The following is a 21031-nucleotide window of genomic DNA, read 5'->3' as shown; positions in this document are numbered from 1 at the left end:
CCAAAGTTTAACATTGTTTGCTTTTCTCTAAACTTGTTAGAAAGTTAGTTGTGGCCTCCAGCAAGAAATTCAACCCAGTGTTTAGTCTGTTTGTTGTTGTTGCTGTTGTTGTTGCTGCTGATTTTTTTGTCAATAGAGATATTGATACCTGAAGTCACAGGAAAGATGTTCATAAAACACAAATCCAGGTTAGAAAGACTATTCTTGCACTTATTTAACAAACTCTTACTGAGCGCCTACTATGTGCCAAGCACTGGGGTTATGAGATAAAGAGATCCAGTAACCTGACTAATAAGGAGTTACTCATATATTCAGGGAAACCTGAATAAGCCTGAAGAAACCTTTCTCAAATTTCCACACCAGTTATAGGCTATGCCAAGAAGCTCAGGATTCAAGTAATCTTATGGGGACAATTTTAAGCCAATTTGAGTGATTCAAAGCAGAAAACAAGATCCAGCAAACTGTTAATTTCTAGGATGCTCCCATGTTCTAAGGAGATCTAATAGACTGCTGGAAGTCTCTAGTGCCAACCCTCTGAATTTCTGTTTAGACTGCTTTTCTCAACTGGGAGCTCCCTTTTTTCTGGACCATTGTAGTTCGCCCATTGTGTGGGCATAAAAACAAAGCAAAACAAAACAAAAACTCTTGCTTGAAATTGGGAACAAATCATTCCTTCTACTCATGAGCCAATTTAATGCTGATGGAAGTAGGACTTGAGAATGAACATAATATTTTAACAAGTGTGCCTAATTGATTTTTAAAACTCTAATCAGTCTCTTTTTTTTCCCTTAATACTTTGTTCTTATGAATGTTATAAAGAGTAAAGAGTTCTGGGATTACTACACTTGAGTTTTTTGAAAAGCATCATATACGTATAGAGGGAATATATATATATATCATGCAAGTATGTATGTTAATTTACATAATATACATGTGTCTTTATATATACATACTATATATGCATGTATGTGAACATATATATACATGAATATATATATATACATATTACGCAGGTGCATTTTGTATATTCACATACAGATATACATGACACACACATTTAAATCAAGCTTCTTTTCATTCCTGCTTCTTCTTGAGTTCTGAGTAATGTATCCTTTCTCTGAAAGTTAACTGCCCGAAGTTGAACATTCAGAGCCCCAGCTCTTTTACTGAGCCGCAGAGAGATGTTGCTTAATACAAACATTTATTATAGTTTTCTCTTTCATTCTTTTTTTTAAATTTATTAATTTATTTTTTAATGGTGACATTGGTTTAAAAAATCTGGTAAGCTTCAGCTGTATATTTTAACAGTAAGGCTTATATATATTTACATTTTGTGTTCACCTCTCATAGTTAGATTTCTTTCTCTTTCATTCTTAAAATTGGAGGAATGCTGTAAAAAGAATAGGTATTTTTCTATAAACCTCCAGAGAGAAATCAGTGCATAGATTCATAAATTGTTCTAAAATGACAACTGATTTTTACACATGTGCAAATGCAAGTGCTTAAGTGTATGTGCCCAGACAACTTGAGAGTACCTTTATTTCTCAAATAAAAATAATATTCTTCTTCCTAGCTTATATTATTTCCCCCCCAATCAATCTTTTAAAAAGTCACTCAATTTATTGTCTGTATACCTTCATCAGAGGGGGGAAAAAACTCAGATGAATTGTATTAAGCATTGACGTCTAGTCATATGTACAGCTATTTCGACATTCTGCTTTCCAACCATTCAACCAAAGACTTATTGATTAAACCAGGGAGTCAACATAGTGAAAAAACCTGTAATGATTTCAAAATTAAATCTTGCAATAATTCTATTTTAATTGATGCTTTCCTATCAACACGATGCATGTGTAGAAATAGGCCGTGGGGATCCGTGCCCAATTTACAAACACTAGCAATTTAGGAACATCTAAGAAAAAAAGAACTTTAAAACACACTACTGTTAATTACAGTAACAATAAATTCACCCTCACTGTTGTATTGATATATACTAAACCCTGGACAGCAGTCAGAATAACACATAGTAGATCTACCACAGTAATAATAAAACTACATAAATGAATCACCTAAATGTTAACCTTCGCTACTTGTCTTGATTTAATTTTGTTTTTTACCATAAAAGCCTAGTGTGTGAATGCTAAAAATTAAAGTTACCTTTTTACTAGTCTTCTAAAATCTACCCTCAGATGCCTGTAGTAAAAGCAAGCTGCCCAAACGTGTTGATTTAGAGCGGGAAAAGACAGAGGCTGCAAGGAAGCCGTGGCACTGCTCAGCATATCTCATGACCCTGGAGGAAATTAGTTGTTAAAAGCATTTGCTGATGATATGCCATGCAAAAAGTTTCTTTAAATTTCTTTCTTTCTATCTATCTATCTATCTATCTATCTATCTATCTATCTATCTATCTATCATCTATCTAATCATCTATCTATTGTCTATATGAAAAAGAAAGTAGAAAAAAAAAAGGAAGAACAAGGAAAACTAAGATCAAAGCCCTAAAATTGGAACAAAGTTGCAGAGCTACTTTTCTATTTGCCATTTTGAAAAATAAAGTTTAAAGGGTGTTTTATTTCATCAGCGTCTGAGCTGAAGGCAGCCACTCTCACAAATCCCAACTCACCTCAGCCTTACCTTATGCTGCCAGCGCAAAACCAAAGGTTAAGGGGTCCTGCTCTCAGCGGCAGCGGCAGCGGTATATGCCATGTGTTAGCAGAAGCAAAAGCAGCGCTGCGCGAGGTGGCCTTGGTGCTGGGAGAGCCTTTAGCAGGGGTGCATACTGAATGCCGCCATTTTAAAGCGAGGCTCTGAAATCATTAGATATAAGCAAATTAAAGCCCGCCCCACCTACATAACTTCTTGGCTGGGACGTGCAACCCGGCTCCAAGTCGGCCACTGTGGGGTACAAAATGTCAAGCCAAGAGACACGCACATGAGGACTCCTGGATGGAGGCGACAATCCCTCCGCTCCTCACTGCCCTCTAACCCCCCGTGCGGTTGCAAGCTTCTTTTCAGGGCCAAAAGAAAGAATAATTTCTTTTTTCCACAACAGGGGGGCCCTTTTCCGGGACAGGTCGGCAGGCAGGGGCGTAAGGGGACCCCGGGCCGTCCTCCCCCCTTCTCGCATGCTCTTGGTTCAGTCTGCTTGGAGTACACCTCAGAGCTCCCCAGCGCCCTCCCAGCGGCGGGCGGGCTTGGGGCTCCGGCCGGCCAGCAGCTGCCATGGCAACCCCGGCCCAAACCCCGCCTGGTCCCGGCCAAAGGCGTGCCCTCTACCAGCTGTACTCTGGCAGAGCCCGCCACCCAGGCAGCCTGTGCTGGGCGCCGGGCAGATAGGGCCCACTGAAGGGACGGCGCTAGCGAGGGGACCTTGGGCGCCAAAACCGCAACTCCAGCGAAACTCTGCCCCGCAGCCAAGCAGCGCGCAGGCACCTAAGCACGAAGTGGCCCTCAGCTGCCCGGACCCGCCCCGCCCAGCCAGGTAGCGCGGCGGGTCCCGCACCGCCGCTGCCACCACCCTCACCTGGCTCAGCGCTGCGGAAAGGCGGGAATTCAGCCGCGTGCCGCCCCTATGCCCGCTCCCACACTGTGACTGTCCTCTGACTCCTCCTCGCTGCTCCCAAAGAGCGCCAAAAAGTCACGCTCCTGATCACACTCCGAGTATGGGTACTTTCTTCCTGTAAGGCGCTGTTTCGTTGCCAACTATATCCTTTGTGTGGTTCGTTCATTCGTGCACGGTTCTCAGAGAGCGAAGCGCGGGCTTTATTCTCAGGGGGTGTAGTACCTCTACCCCAAACCCGGAGGCCCAGCCTCGCTGCAAATGATATTTGCCATTTCATTATTAAGGGAAAGGTGTGTGCGTGGGGGGGGGGGTGTCAAATCATAAGATCAGGTTTTACAAAAGGAAAAACATCCCGCGTGTGTGTGTGTGTGTGTGTGTGTGTGTGTGTGTGTGTGTGTGTGTGTGTGTGTGTAAGGGGATGCAGCAAAGTTCTAGAGCTTCGGTAATAAAAGTGCCAATTAAATATGCCGGGTGGTTCAAAGCTGTAGGCTTATAGTCATTTCAGATACAGGTAAGGTGAAATAGATAATTTTTTAAATGAGCTTAGCCATTATATTAAATGACCTTAGACAGTATATTAGCCAATATATTGTCTCACTGAAGGCAGAAAAGAGAAAGAAGGATGAAGGGAGAGAGGGAGGGAGAGAGAGGAAAGGAAGGTGAGGGAGGAAGAAAGGAAGAAGAAAGAAAAGAAAGAGAGAAAGAAAGAAAAAGGAAAATACTTACCAGCTGCTTTCCTGGGTCCTCTCTCTTCTACAAAGTCCCAATCCTTTATTTCCCTTTAAGAACATTAGAGAGAGAAATGTTGATCTGTGCAAATAGTTCTCCTTCTTCAGCGAGTTTGAAGGGTAGAAAGAGCCCTAAGGTAGGGTTCCAGATACTTTTGAATGAGAAATAAACAAAAGAAATGAAATTTTATATTTTGATTAAAAAGTACACATCTGGAAAGCTAAATTACAAGTTTCAACTTAATGCGAGTGCAATAGGAACAGCAGCTGTCTCAATAGAAAACCTACAATAATAAATGCGTGTTTTTATTTAATTTTACAAGGACAATTGTAGTTGATAATACACATATGCAGGATTCTCAGTGACAAGCTCATAGCAATGCATGGGCTGCTTTCCTGAAATGAACTGCTTCACCTCCATAAAGATCTCTATATATTAGTGAGAAAGTGAGAAAACATCACAGGAGATACTTAAACAGCAGTTAGGTTGAGGAATGGAGTGAATTTTCAGGTTAATTTTATTTTTTAGTTCTGCCAGACTGATCCAGTTAGAATTCTCTAGATAATTTTAGGCAAGACATCAATCTCTGTTAAATACGAGATAATAGGAGCAGGATCATAAAGGTTGGAAGAATACTGGCACAAACTGCCATTTAAATAATTGAGAAAAAAAAACCATGGTGTTTGGCAAGCATTGTTAAAGTTATTGGGACAATGTGTAGGAACAGTGTCTGATATTTTTTTAATAATGGGTAGAATTCTAGCATAAGTCACACAGAAGCCAGGAATTTCTGGTTATTTAAAAAAAAAAGGGAAGGGGGAGAATCTCATTCCAAACAATCTCTCTCCACCCGTTTCAAACTTACTAAATTACCTGCCCTACTCTAAAAGTCAAATTTGGCTGACAGGTAGGAAGTGGCTCTGGCAGTCCAGGAACAACCATAGCTAAAAGTAGATGGTGCTGGCCATCACAGTAGGCTGGAAAGAAGGGCAAGGCTGAATTATATCACTTTATACCTAATGATCTAACAAATGAGGAACTGTTATTACAAAGTGTCAACAAAGGAGTCTTTATATTAAACATAACTTGAGTCAATACCAGTTCTCTGACCTCTGTCCACCATTGCAAACCACATCTTCTGTGAGACACTCTGGTTTCCTTAGTCCCATACGAACTAGGTTAATTTTATTGTTATTGCATTGTTGAAATAATTGATCATAAGTTCAGGTTATAAATGGGTCAATTGTTTAGTTTTCAGGATAGCATAGCTTCAACATTGTTTCTTGCTTAAAATTTCTGACCATTAGAAGTTGCAAATGAGACTATTATTCTCTTTTTCACAGGGTGGTATGACCTGCACAAATGAAGCTAGACAAATTTCCATGCCACCAGGTCACTAGAGAGTATTTTCAAAGGAAGTGAGAAATTGTTTTCTCCTCCCCTCAGCATTTTAAAAGGGCTCATTTGCTCTCTGGGGTGAACTAGTCTTGGAATTATATTCCACTTTAGTAGAGTGTTTAGAGCTGGCCAACATTTTCTTAAACATGATTGGGGGCATGACCTAGGAAAAATCGAGTTGCGTACTCACTCATCCACATGCGTTATTAAAATAATGCATGTATATCATAGTCTTTCTAAATACTTAACACTTGTTCTCCCATTTCATTTTGGGCTAGTCTCAGAATCACTTTCCCTGATGGATCTTCAAAGGTCGGTGTTTCACAACACTTGGATTTAAATTTTCAGTCCCATCCCTCTCCCCTAACCAGTCAAATAGAGGCCTGTAAGCAAACATTTAAACACACTCGGGGAACATGCTCCCTGTCCTCTCATTATGTCTTAATATTTGAAATGGGCACTTATACATACAAACGTAAGGCAGAGTCTGTAGCAGCCTCTTAAGTGGCATATTCTTCTAATAAATACAATTAACTTTGAGTGATACAGGAAATAATTTTAAAAGTTATGTAATGGTTTTTACAAAAGGATTGTCGTAATACACAATTATACAAATGTTGCTGTGTTTTTGAAGATGCTGGATAGGTGAAACTTAAATTCAAATATCAGTGCACCATGGCTTTGAGGGATTGTTGAACTCTAAATATATTCTATCAGAATTATCCTTTTACTCCTCTGCTAAGGCACGTAAACTCATTTACTTTTCTTTTTAAAAGATAGTCAACAGATATTATTAGACATTTGACAGGGTCATGCTATGCACAAAAGGGGAAGGATCTTCCTCCTCTTTTGAGCCTTTGGAATTATTCCCACCAGCCTAGTACTGTTAGCAAATGGAACTACTTGCCGCTGCTATGTTCTAACGATGGCTCCACAGATGCAGATCCCACACCATCATTTGTGGCTTTTCCATACAGAAGCCTCTGGTTAAAGAGCTGCAGACTGATCAACCATTGATTTCTGAAAAGTCTTTTTCATTCAGAGTTGGGAATTGGGGGTTTGGAGTTCACACAAAGTTCTGATGAAATAAACAAAAGAAAAAGGTTAAAGAAAAAAGGTAGAATTTGCTTGTTAAAAAGGTTTAAATAATCAAATAAATATTGGCTTCTAACCCCTTTGAAAAATGATGCAGACTGTATTTCTTACAGAAAAAGAGATAAGGCAATCCAATAACTAGTTGTATGCCAAAATAATTGCAAGCATAAGATTGACCAACAATTCTCAGGTTGTAAAAAATTCTGAAATTCAGATTTTTCTTTCACTTGGATAAAGTTGTCAGAATTATCTGAACATGTACTAATAAACACAGAAGAACACAGGAAGTTATTAAAGAATCGCATTATCCAAAATACACCTAAACTTAATGCATTTATTCCCCCCTCCCCCAGTCTTTGGAAGTTATATTACGCAAATTATTCTTGAGTATTGAAAAGTGTGGTACATTTCTTAAAATTATCCTCAGGGTAAAATGTGGTAAGAATGCTACAGATAAAAATGATACAAAAACATAAGAATTATACAAAAGGTAAGGATGATATAAAAAGAAAAGCATGTCCTATTATCACTTAGGCATATGATAATTGTAATAGCAAGCATTTAATGTGGAAATGATGCAGGACACAGCAAATTTCCTGAAGTGACAGTGAGACCAAACCCTGTACCTAGAGAAGAGAGTCCTTTGGCAGAGAGTGAAGAAATAATTCAACACATTCACCAAAGTTAGAGTCAAAAGGAAAGTTTATTAGAAAAGGGATAACACTCGACATACAGAGTGTGGTCTCCTCTCAGAGACAGAGAGTGAGAGGGACCAAGAGAGGCTTGGAAAAATAGTAGAGGGAAGAGGGATAGCAGCAAGGGTCTGGCCCACCACTGCTAGAAGGGGCAAATGCAAGAGACTGGGCCCACTACTGCTACGAGCATGAACAGGGGATTTACCTGCAGCTCCAACGTAGGGGATTAAGGCGGGGTCCTGGGCCTCCCACTGCCAGAAAGAGTACAGTAGCATTGGTATGGGCCCGCCACTGCCCTAAGTGTGAGCAGGGATTTAACTGTGTGTGTGGGAGAGAGAGAGAGAGAGAGAGAGAGAGAGAGAGAGAGAGAGAGAAATTCAGAGATAGCAACAGAACACTAGCTTTTCGGCGGGGGGGCGGGGGGACTACCTTGAAGTCCTGCACTGTGGGGGATGCAGACCAGGGAACCCAATGCAATTGGGGCTGGCCGGCCCAGTGCTCAACTCTGAGCTATTTGGGCCCACTCTGAGATTGCTCTGGTGTCCTGGAGCCAATCAAGAAATAAGGCCAGTACAGATAAGAGAAGAGTTCAAGTTCAGCAGAGCTGCTACCGTGACCTTCCCCTCACACCCACTTCCTTCTCACCAGAGTTCTCACTGGAGAGGGGAGAGAAGAAGGAAAAGGCTATGGAGCAAGATCGGGGGAGTAAGCCTGGGCAAGCTTCAGCAGCCCACTGCTTCCCCGGTTGCAAGCTCCCAGCGAAAAATGAAAGCAAGGGGTAGAGGGAAAGGAACATAGGATTCCCAAAGGGTCTCTTCCATCCTGTTCTGGCCGAAAGGTGCTATACTGTCTTTTAATTTGGATTTTGGATAGGATCCCTCAGCAGGTCTTTTCTGCACTTCCGATGATGAAACCAAGTCAGGGAAGTTAGAGGAAGAAAAGCAAGAAAAGTAGACAGGATCTGTGGACTCCTGCTCGGTTAGAGAACAAGTCTCTCACCAGCCTCCAGAAATGGTGTCAACCTTTTGCCCAAGGCCAGTTGATCTGCACAGCTTAGGAAAATGAATCCCAGCCACTCTCAGATGAGAGGATCCATGGCAAACATGTGATGAGTTTATATCCTTTGGTCCCTTCGTGGTCGCCAAAAAAGATAATGCAGGACAGGGCAAATTTTCCAAAGTGATAGGGAGACCAAGCCCTGTACTGAGAGAAGAAGAGGGTCCTTTGGCGAAGAGTGAAGAAAGAATTCAACACACACGCCAAAGTAAAGAGTCAAAAGGAAAGTTTATTAGAAAAGGGGTAACACTCCATATACAGAGTGTGGTCTCCTCTCAGAGGCAGAGAGTGAGAGGATCAGTGAGAGAGACAGTGTAAGGCAGAGTAAAGGCAAAGTGGGAGGGACTCTGAGTGCTCAGGGAATTTAGTTTATATGTCATTCTTAAGTTCCCACATCCTTTGATATGAACATACAGTGAGGAAGGGGAAGAGTACATAATGCGAAAAGGTAAGAATATGTAGAGTGAAAGGCCTGCTGGCAATTCCCAGCCTTTAATCCATAGGTTTCCCATGGTTTTAGCTAGAAGTAATGGCTCTTGGTTCCGTTTCCCCTTCACTAGTGTGGAGAAAGGGCTGTTAGCAATCTCAGCAGAAATTTTCCATTGTTCTGCAGGTGTCCTCCTGGCCTGGCTGCAGGGCTGATCAGCACACTTCAGCCTCTGAAAGTAGCTTGATTAACATTTTTAATTTTCTTGCTTCCTCCCTACATTAGAAATACTCCCTGCCAGGCACTGTACTAAGAAGCATTTTTCACAAGTTAGCTCATTTCATCCTTACAACAATCTCTATAACGTATATATTATTATGTTCCCATGTTAAAAAAAGAAAGTGAGGTTCATCCAAAATAACAAAGCTATTAAATTACAGAACCAAGATTCAAAGTTAATTGTCTCTGATGACAAGGCCCATGCTTTTAACTATTGCACGGTACTGAATAGAGCTATTATGGGGTACAGTTGGGTTTGAACTCAGACACTCTTTTCCTTCTAGTATGCCATACTGCCCCTTATTGATGTGGGCATTTTAAACAAAATGCTATCAATAAAATACTAAAACTTATTAAAATAATTTTAGGCCTTGATCAAGTATTGTCTATTCCAGAAATATAAAGATAATTTCAGACAAAAATATTAACAATATTGTTGAAAATGTATGATCATCCCAGCAAATGCCAAAAAGGCATTTGAGTTAGGAAGTATTGCCTCTTCTTCAATTTTTTAGAAGAGTTTGAGGAGAATAGGTATTAAACCTTCTATGAATGTTTGGTAGAATTCACTGGTGAAACCTTCTGGTCCTGGACTTTTACTTTTTGGTAGGTTTTTGATGATTGTTTCAATTTCCATACTGCTGATCAGTCTATTTAGATTTCCCTGTTCGTCGTGATTCAGAACCTTGAGATAATCACATTAAGCAAAATAAGCCAGACAGAAAAAGTTGAAAACCACATGATATCACTTATATGTGGGATATAAACCTAAAAGCAACAAACATGACAAAGAAACAGAGACTCTGGACATGGACAATAGACCAGTGGTTACCAGAAGCAGGAAGGGAGTAGGGGAGAGGTAGATGGAGGAAAAGGGGTCAAATATGTGGTAACAGAAAGAAATTTAACTACGAACAGTGAACACACAATGCAATATATATATGCCTTACTGTTAAATTGCACACCTGAAACTTACTGGATTTCATTGACCAATGTCATCATAATAAAATAAATAAATATTTTTTTTAAAAAAATTGTTAAAAGGCATTTGATAAAATTCAACTCCTTTTTTTGGTTAACATCCTTTTTAAAACATTTTTAAATATAGGAATAGTGAACTATCTCTTTAACATGATCAAAAATGCATATTCAGGAAACAAAAAACTAACTTCCTACCTTTCAGAAAAACAAAGTTATTTCCCATAAAAGCTGGACCAAAACAGGGGGACTTTTATTCATTTACAGGTTTAGCGTTTCTGAGAAATTATTTGGTAATAAGGTACGAAAATAAACTAGAAGTAAATATTGGAAAGGAAGAAATTAAAGACAGAGAATTTTTAGACAACATTAATATTTACCTAGAAAAGCCACAGAATCAACTTCAAGTGATTAGACCAAACGACAGAGTTCAGTGAATTCACTAACTGAAAGATGAGTAGTCTTTGAAAGCCAATAAAATATCTACCAGTAAGCCAACAGAAAGTAGACAAAGTAACATATTGACAATAAAGCAAAAACTAATTAAAGTATTTGGAAATAATTAAAATATACACAAAAGTGTGAAATAAAGAAATAACATGAAACCTTAATGTCAGAAACAAAGAAAGAGCTGAATAAATATAAAGTCATACTATATTTCTGAATGGGAAGATTGACAGTATGAAACTGATACTTCTTCACAGGTTGATTTATAGATGCAGACAATTAAAATGAATCTACCTCTTATTTCAAAAATGCTATCACAGTAATTTGTAATAACAATTGTACATAACTATATAGGGAAAAAAGTTTAAAAGAATATCAAATATTAAAATGTATTACAAATTAACACTAGGTGAAATGGTGGAATTCTTTTTTTTATTTACTTTTTTAGGTGAGGCAACCCTTGGTTGACCTCACAGATTGCAAAGACCTTGTCAGCTTACAATCCCTTATTTTTTATTTATTTTTAATTTTTTACGAATACAGCACCTGTTCTTCCTAGGCAGAATTCTGATGCAAATAAGAAGTATGGATCAGTAAATGGGATAGTGAGACCAAGAAAAGGCTCTGATAAAAGTAAGAACTGAGTGTTTGATGAACAAAGCAAAATAAAACAATGGAGAAAGTATTCATTGTTAAGTAAATTTACCTGGGGTAACTGGTCATGAATATGGAGAGTAAGTAACATAAGCCTTTATCTCTTGCCACATATAATGATTCTTTCTACATGTACTAAAAAACTAAATATTTAAGGAAAACTTAAAAGAAAGTATTGGGAATAGGCTAGAGCAGTGGTCCCCAACCTTTTTGGCACCAGGGACCAGTGCTCTTATGAAAACCTAATGCCTGATGATCTGAGGCGGAGCTGAGGAGGTGAGGCTAGCACTGGGGAGCAGCTACAAATACAGATGAAGCTTCACTCCCTCATCTGTTGCTCACCTTTTGCTGTGCAGACCAATTCCTAACAGTCCACGGACTGGTACCAGTCCATGGACTGGGGCTTGGGGACCCCTGGGCTAGAGTATTTAACTCAATCATAGGAATTTTTTTTTAAGTTTTGAAGTAATAGAAAACATTGCAAGGAAACACTGGTCAGAGAGTACAACATAATACAATAATGTAAAACCATTATCAAGACTAAGATTAAATGGTGGAAACACTAGGAAGATCTTGGATAAATGAATAGCATCTAAACTGTATACAGAAGTTCTACAAATTTACAAGACCATTACCAGATCCCCAAGGGACAAATGCTCAAAGGGCATCATAACAGTAGTAGAAGTATAGTTCCAACTAGGAGACACCATTTGATAATTGATTTAATTGACAAAGGTAACAATTTACAAAGCAATACTATACGAGCTCTAGAAGAACAGGCTTATTCAAGTTGCTGATTGCATTGCAAATAGGGTCAAGAATCATAAAAGTGGTCATAGTGTTGGAACCAGGGATTCTAATTTTGGATAATAATTCAAAAGAAGAAAAAAAGCCTTAGTTTGAATATCAAAATCCTTAAAATAACCTAAATATCCAATAAGAAGGGAACAACTGAGCTATTTATTATGTATTAATGTAATGAAATAATTTTAACACTGTAGAAAAACAAAATTGTATAGGAGTTAATATTTATAAAAGGTTACAGTACAAAATTATATTTACACTTTGCATCCAAGAGTATGGGATCAGGAGAGCCCAAAGATTTATCTCTAGGTTTTTAAAAAAGCTAATACTGGGGAAATTTTATTTTTTCTTATTATTTTGAAAATTTCTTTAATAAAACACTATTAAATTGGAGAAATATTTTGATGAGGAAATTAGATCTCTCTTTTAAATAAACTACTTTTATTTCTCTCATGCTCTGCCATTTCCTTCTATTTTCCCCTGTATTTCTCAACATCTGATCTTTTATTAATTCTACAAATATTTCTCTGGTCTTTTGTCTCTTTATCTCTCCCCATTCTAATGATATGAACTTTCCTCTTATGATCGCTTTTGCCATGTCCCAAAAGTTTTGATATGTTGTACTATCATTATCATTGGTTTCTATGTATCTCTTGATCTCTCTTTTTATTTCTCCTCTGACCCAGTAGTGTGTTGTTTAATCTCCATGTATTTGTGGTTCTTCCTGCTTTCTTTTTGCAGTTGATCTCTAGTTTCACAGCATTATGATCAGAGAATATGGTTGGTATGATTTCAACCCTCTTATATTTGTTGAGGCTATCTCTGTGTCCCAGTACATGGTCAATCCTTGAGAATGTTCCATGTGTACAAGAGAAGAATGTATAAGCAGCTGTTTTGGGATGAAAGGCTCTGTAAATGTCAATTATGTCCAGTTGGTCTAATGTGTCATTTAAAGATGTTATTTCCTTATTGATTTTCTGTTTGGATGATATGTCCATATCTGACAGTGGGACATTTAGATCCCCTACTACAATAGTGTTTTGGTCTGTTTCTCTCTTTTGTTCCATTAGTAATTGCTTTATATATTTCGGGGCTCCCTGATTGGAAGCTTAGATATTAATAAGTGTTATGTCTTCTTGGTGTACGATTCCCTTTATCATTATGAAGTGTCTCTCAGTATCTTTCTTTATCTTTTTTTATTCTGAAGTCTAGTTTGTCTGATAATAGTACCTGCTACTCCCGCTTCTCTCCAAATGCTGTTTGCTTGAAATATCATTTTCTACCCTTTCATTCTGAGTCTATACTTGTCTTTGGATCTGAGATGTGTCTCTTGGAGGCAGCATATAGTTGGGTTTTGTTTTATGATCCATTCTGTAACTCTGTGCCTTTTTATTTGTGAGTTCAGTCCATTTACATTTAGAGTGATTATTGCAATATGAGGTCTTCTTATAGCCATTTTATCTTTTGTTTTCTGGTAGCTCGATGGTTCCATTGCTTCCTTGTCTTATCTCTCCCTATTCTAACTATCTCTCTTTTTCTCTTCAATCATCCCCCTTACTCCACATTTTTCTTTTTTATGCTTCTTAGTCCTTTTTGTGACTCTATTCTTGAAATGGTTAAAATACGAGACAAAAATATTTTTTATTTGTTTTATCTGTTGAAGAAAACATTGCTTTTGTTCATTTTAAAAGTGAATGAACTGAATTCATTATTTTTGAAATCTTTTTAAAAAGGCACCCCAATTGAATTATCTTTTAACTATTTATGCTTGGCAAGGGCCAATTGAAATGCCTCTGCGAGACACTGAACTACATCAAGTGGAAAACACTTCATATCATAATCATTGACTATCACTACTGAAAAAAGTGAATATAAGTATGATTTACGTTCACATGTATAGGAAACCTTTGCTATTCCAATTCTCAAGTTTTCAAATATCTTACTTTTAGTCATGCCAAAACATGCTCCAACCTCCATGTAGCATGTTGACACAATCATTACAATCTCCTTGTATTTTGCATTCATGCTACTATGAATGTAATATCAGTATGAACTGGTGTCCTTAACCATGGAAACTGAGATGATATGGAATGGTAATGAATAAATGCAGAGAATGAGAAAGAAGCTAAAAACTATCTATTGGTAATATAGTGACATTGTGCAAGTTATTTAATCTCTCTCAATTTCTTCATAAATATAATGCGGATAGTTCTAGGACCTTCCTTGCAGCATACAGGCATACCTTATCTCGTGCTTTTTATTGTGCCTTTTTACAAATTGAAGTTTTGTGGTAACCCTGAGTCGAGCACGTCTCTGGGAATCATTTTTTCTCACAGGCTCAGACGATGGGTAGCATTTTTTTTTTTTTTTAGCAATGAAGTATTTTTAATTAAGGTATGTACAATTTTTAGAAATAATGCTATTGCACACTTAATAGGCTAGAGTATAGTATAAACATAACTTTTATATTCACTGAGAAACTAAAAAAAATCGAGCAACTTGCCATATTGCAGTTTTTGCTTTATTGTGGTGTTCTGGAACCAAACCCACAATATCTTCAAGGTATACCTGTATATTGTCGGATTAAATATGACAAGATTTTAAAAGATTTACAGTGTTTGGCGCATAGTAAGTGCTCCATAAGAGAGAGAAGGTGGAGGGCATCGCAGATTTGGAAGCTCAGTGTGCACATTGGCTTAGAGGCAGGAATTCAGAGGGCATGTTGAGGGCAGAGAAGAGATTGGCTTGGCTGTAGTCATGCTGGATAGTTAATCTGACAAATCTTCTTTTTACTTATAGAAAATAAGATTGGTCACACTTCAACTGTTCCTTATCAAATCTTCAGAGCAGCCACCAGGTTTAAGCATTCCTTTCATTTTTGGAGTGACCTGGAGGAGGGAGGGCTTCAGAGGCAGTTCCTTGTCAATCTTGTGCAACACAGAATGGAAAAAGGTGATATTGTCCCCAGAGTAACTTGGCTCCCATCAGCAACATTGGAGTGCCAGATCAGAGGCCTGTCTCTGCCCTGCCAAATAGGGGCATAGCTGCAATATTCTGGATATGTGATAAGAATGTATGCCTCAATGGTGAGTCACTATGAGTTGGTGGCTGTGTCTGGTCTATCTGCTGATGTTATACAGGAAGGGGAAGCTTGATCCTGAGATGCCAATTGGTATAATATACACTGTCTATGTTCACTTACTAGGAGTGTGACCTTGAGCAAGTTACCTTCTCTGTGCTTCAGTTCTTTGTTTGAAAAGTGGAGACAATGTTAGTACCTACTTCACGGGGTTTGTGGTGAGAATTAAATAAGATAACATTATGTAAAGCACTTAGAATGCTGCCTACCAGATCATGAGTGCTGGTGATTTTTGTCCATGTACAAATAGCCCATTTATCAGGAAAATAATAATCACACTTCTCTTGTGATCAGGAGAATTTTCTTCTTGGGTCTAGGGAGGATGCATCTCAAATGCATTTTCCCTTTGATCCAAACTTGGGTAGGGCATAATAAAAGCCATAAGGTAATGGCTTTGACACAAAGGGGACTTTGCAAATGACCATAGAAACCAGACCAAAGCTAATCCTGAAACCCTGGGTTGTGTAGGGGCACTCTTCCTCTTCAGGCTGCAATGAGACCCAAAATTTCCTATCATCATGCCTTAATGTCTTTAAGAAAGCCCCTCTCAAAATGAACAATTTACCCAGGAATAATAACACACTAACCTGTTAGCTGGATAAACACTTTAACACAGATTACTTTTATCAGATTACTTAAGCTTCTGGAACTTGGACAGTAAAGCAAGCAGTGAAAGGATAACTAAATGGTCTTGAGAGGAAAGGAAGAGGAAATGGGCACCTGGAGGCAACCTGAGGGCCACTGATGACTAAAACCAAACAAAGCCAGGAGCTGCATAGGGCCCCAGATGGAGCATAGGACACCCTTACCCCCACAGCCTTCCCCACTTCTTTTATCTTGTTTCATTTTCCTATTCTCTTTTTTTGTTATTTTCATGTATCATATACCACATAGCACAGGGCCGGGCATGCAATTAACAAATATTTATGAAGTACCTGTTGAATAAATAAGTGCCTATAGTGAACAGAAGTCTCCAAAGGTTTCAGAGATATAACATCTTGAACACATTAGGATGGCTCAAAAAACTACTAATAAGGAAGGGTTATTATACTGAATGTTAACCTGCTCTATAGGGTGAAGCAAGCACTTGAGGTTGGGAATATAACATATACTAAGAACGTACTCAAAAAACAAGTGGAGTGTACTGATGGGCACTTGAGAATCAAACAGGGTTAGAAGATACAAGCATAGAGTTTGTAAACATTCAAGAAAATACCAAGGCAGATTCATTCCAAGAACCAGAAAGAAAGCTGAGTTTTCAAGAAATTAAGAAACGAAGCAGCTTTTTATTGAGTGCCTTATGTGTGTCAAGCACTTCCACTGACCTTATCTAATTTATTCCTCACAAAAGGGCCAAAAGTAATTATCGTCTCTATTTTTTTATAAATGGCAAAACTGATCATCAGAAAAACTGGGCAAATTTTAGCATACCGTAGTGGCTAAGTGCGTAGGCGTGGACCTAATCTACCTGAGTTTGAATCCTGATTCTGCCACTTATTAGCTGAGTGGTCATGAGCAAGTTATTTAATCTCTCAGTTCCTCATTTTCCTCTTCAGTAAAAATGGGATAATAATAGTTTCTACTTCATGGAATTTTTATAAGGCGTAAAGGAGTTAATATTTACAAAAAGCTTAGAACAGTGCCTGACATATATGGAATGCTATATGAATGTTTGTGGAACAAATAAAATAAACTTGCCCAAGGTTATGTGGCTAGTATGAAAAAGAGGCAAGACTCAAGCCCAGGTCCAAATCCTTCAGTCTTTGCACAATCCCTAACTCCTTCATGGATCTTAAATCTTATTTCTCTTCAAGGACTTCTTGAGGTCCTCAATCCCCTAGGAAATTTTCCCTTACTAATCCCTAATTTGAATCATGGCTTCATACTCAGTCACAGAGTGATGATTTGAATTTTTTCCTACACGTTATCTTGTTTCCTATTCTAACTTATACATCTATTCTTAAAGATTTCATTTACTTCTTTTCCCCCTCCAAAGTGCCTAGCACTTCTCTATGTTTTTAATTGAAATTGTGCCCACAGGTCTTAAATGGAATGGTGGCCTTACAAAGTTTTTAGTGGGACAAGCATACCACAGGTGATAATGGTTCAGAATCCCTTGGTCTCTGTAACCCATGTTTTCCACATCTGTCCATTCATTTTTACAGTTTTGGTTTTGCACTAACCAATGGCTGAAAGGAGTAATATTATGGTTTTTAACTCATTCTACATAAACTTTTAGCATGCCTTTTCTCTAAATTTTTTAAACAATTCTCTGAGCTGTCATTATTTTAAAGCATTCACTGAAGCATGTTAATAAAAGATAGAGACAGAGACAGAAGCAATATAGTACCATAGAAGTTCCCCTAAAAACATTTATTTTTTAATGTTATTCTTTTCAGTCATATGGTACTGAGTCATAAGAAATAATAGCGATGGAAAATGGCCAAATGCACACTGGTGTACTTGAGTTAAGTACAAAAGGAGATATAGAGTTATCTTAAGATACACTTTATTTCTAAAGTGCTTTCTGAACCTTAAATATATCATATAATCATATCTCTGAAGGGAAAGACAAATGTACCTAAATTCTAAAAATAGTTTCCGAGACAGTAAATGAATGTGCTCAATTTCCCTGATCAGAGACCTTCATTCCAGTTTGACACAAGCTGTAAATGAAATGACTTGGCTGATTATAAGTCAGTCCCCCATGAACATTTGTTTACATCCGAAAACCAGTACTCATAATTGCTGTCTCCGCTCGAGGGAGGCCCGACTGGGATTATAAGAAGTGTTGCAAGTTTCTACTGAGGTGTGATCACCAGTTACGGCATGAACCTGGCACTGCATGTCCATATTCTGTCTGCCTTGGCAACTGGATCCATCAGTTTTCCTTCTTCCACAATTAAAATTAGCCAGAGACAGCAGAAGTCTTGGGAAAGAGAATATAGAACTGTACATAACATTCAGATTTGGTATGTCATGATATAGGAACTCCAAGTCCACTTTGCTCCTGAGACATGATCTGTAATTACACAGTAGTTACTGTGTTCTTTCAAAAAGCCAGTGATAGTACAAGCTCATTGTCCAAGAGAAGGGCAGGACCGAAGATAGGTCAGAATAAAGGATATACCATAAATATTGATTTCCCAGAAAAATGGAAATGGGTAATTTTCCTTAATCAGTTTTTTTTACCTTTTATTATTGTGAAAACAATTTAATTTATTTTTCTAAAATACAATTTATTGAATTATGTTTGACATAAAAAGTCATATGAATTTAATGTATACAAATTGATTAGTTAGGTGAAACCATCACCATCATCAAAGCCATAAATGTATACCACTTCCCAAAGTTTCCTCTTTATTATTATTGTCGTTGTTGTCGTTATTTGGTAGTAAGAACACTTAATACAAGATCTACTCTCTTAGAAAATTTTAAGTATACAGTATTATTAGCTATAGGCACTATGCTGAATAGTAGATCTCCAAACCTTATTTATTTGGCATAAATGAAATTTTGTACCCTTTAACCATCATTTCCCCATTTTTCTCTCTCTCCAGCCTCTGGAAATCATCATTTTACTCTTCATTTCAATGAGTTTGACTATTTAGATTCTTCATATATGGAATGTGGTATCACATAGTACTTGTCTTACTCTGTCTGAATTATTTCACTTAGCATAATGACCTCTAGGTTCATTCATTTTGTTGCAAATAGTAGGAATTCCTTCTTTTTAAAGGCTGAATAATATTCCATTGTATGTACATTCCGATTTTTTATGCATTCATCTGTTGATGGACATTTAGGTTGTTTCTATATTTTGGTTATTATAAATAATACTACAATGAACATGGAGATGCATATATCTCTTCAAGATGTTAATTTCATATCTTTTGGGTAAATACCCAGAAATAGGATTGCTTGATTTTATTGTAGTTCTATTTTTAATTTTTTGAAGAACTTTCATACCTTTTTCCATTGTGGCTATACCACTTACATTCCTACCAACAGTAAACAAGAGTTCTCTTTTGTTCACATCCTCACCAACACTTGTTATCTTTTGCTTTTGTTGTTTTAATAATAGCACAGCCTAACAGGTAGAGATTTTGATTTGCATTACCCTGATGATTAGTGATGTCGAGTACCTTTCCATGTATCTGTTTACCATTTGTATGTCTTCTTAAGAGAAATGTCTATTCAGGTCTTTTGGCCATTTTTTAATTTACTTGTTTTGTTGTTGTTGTTGTTGTTGTTGTTGTTGTTGCTGTTTGATTTTTTTTTCCTATTGAGTTCTAAGAATTACTTGTATATTTTGCATATTAACCTATCAGATATATGGTTTGCAAATATTTTCTCTTATTCTATAGATTGCCTTTAATTTGTTGATTGTGTCTTTCGCTGTGCAGAAGCTTTTTAGTTTGACACAATCGCACCTGTTTATTTGTGTGTGTGTGTGTGTTTTTACTTTTGATATCATATCCAAATACCATTGCCAAGACCAATGTCAAGAGCTTTCTTCCTATGTTTTCCTCTAGAAATGTCATGGTTTCAGGTCTTAAGTTTATGTTTTAATTCATTTTGAGTTTATTTCAGTGTATGGTATAAGATAAGGGTTCAGTTTCATTCTTTTGTATGTAGATATCCAGTTTTCTCAACAACATTTATTGAAGAGACTATTTTTTCCCATTGTTCCATCTTGGTTCCCTTGTTGAAAATCAGGTGACCGTATATGTGGTGGGTTATTTCTTGGTTCTTTGTTCTGTGCCATGGATCTGTGTGTCTGTGTGTATGTGTGTTTAATGTCAGTGTCATACTGTTTTGTTTACTATAGCTTTGTAATATAATTTTAAATCAGGAAGTGTACAGCTACTATGGAAAACAGTACGGAGGTTCCTCAAAAAACTATGGATCTATCATATGATCCAACAGTCCCTCTACTGAGTATTTACCCCAAAGACTTGAAAACCCATATCGGAAGAGATATTTGCACACCGATGTTCATAGCAGCATTATTCACAGTGGCCAGGACATGGAAGCAACTGAAGTGTCCTATGATAGATGATTGATAAAGAGGCAGTGGTACGTATATACAATGGAATATTATTCAGCCATAAGAAGAGATGAAATACTGCCATTTGCGACAACATGGATAGACCTCGAGATAATCATGCTAAGCAAAATAAGCCAGACTGAAAAAGTTGAAAATCACATGATATCACTTATATGTGGGATATAAACCTAAAGCAACAAATGAACAGGACAAACAAACAGAGAATCATGGACATGGACTATAGACTAGTGGTTACCAGAGAGTAGGGGGTGGGAGGAGAGGGGAGGTAGACAGGATAAAGGGAGTCAAATATGTGATGACAGAAAGAAATCTAACTAGGGGAGGTGAACAAAGAGTAAATATATATATGCCTTACTGTTAAAGTGTACAGCTGAAACTTATTGGATTTCGTTAACCAATGTCACCGTAAAAATTAATTAATTAATTTAAAAAAAAATCAAGAAGTGTGATACCTACAGCTTTGTTCTTAATCAAGACGATTGCTTTGGTTACTCAGGAACTTTCATGATTCCACACAAATTTTAGGATTTTTTTCCTATTTCTGTGAAAAAATGTCATTGCAATTTTAATAGGATTGCACGGAATCTATATGTTTTGGGTAAGTATAGACACTTTATTTAATTTTTAAATTTTATTAAATTTATTAAGAGTGACATTGGTTAATAAAATTACATAGGTTTCAAGTGTACTATTTTGT

At 37.4% G+C, this 21031-nt stretch overlaps 1 protein-coding gene across 29 annotated transcripts in view; it reads right to left on the bottom strand.

Moving 5' to 3' along the window:
• The window catches only part of MBNL3 (muscleblind like splicing regulator 3), a 110184-nt gene extending 106365 nt beyond the window's left edge, over positions 1–3819 (bottom strand). For 10 of the 29 annotated variants that reach the window (XM_023525311.1, XM_023525303.1, XM_023525322.1 and 7 more), the window contains exons 1-2: positions 3524–3818; positions 2635–2807 (exon numbers count right to left, since the gene is read on the bottom strand). The gene's annotated coding sequence lies outside the window, so the exon portion shown is untranslated. Of the gene's footprint in view, positions 1–2623; positions 2808–2932; positions 2952–3523 lie in introns of those variants that run through there. The other 19 variants (XM_023525306.1, XM_023525313.1, XM_023525305.1 and 16 more) reach the window with 10 other exon arrangements.
• Between the last annotated feature and the right edge of the window lie 17212 nt (positions 3820–21031).

Source organism: Pteropus vampyrus, unplaced genomic scaffold, assembly GCF_000151845.1.
Source record: "Pteropus vampyrus isolate Shadow unplaced genomic scaffold, Pvam_2.0 Scaffold548, whole genome shotgun sequence".
NCBI lineage: Eukaryota > Metazoa > Chordata > Mammalia > Chiroptera > Pteropodidae > Pteropus > Pteropus vampyrus.
This window is presented reverse-complemented; position numbering and strand designations above follow the sequence as displayed.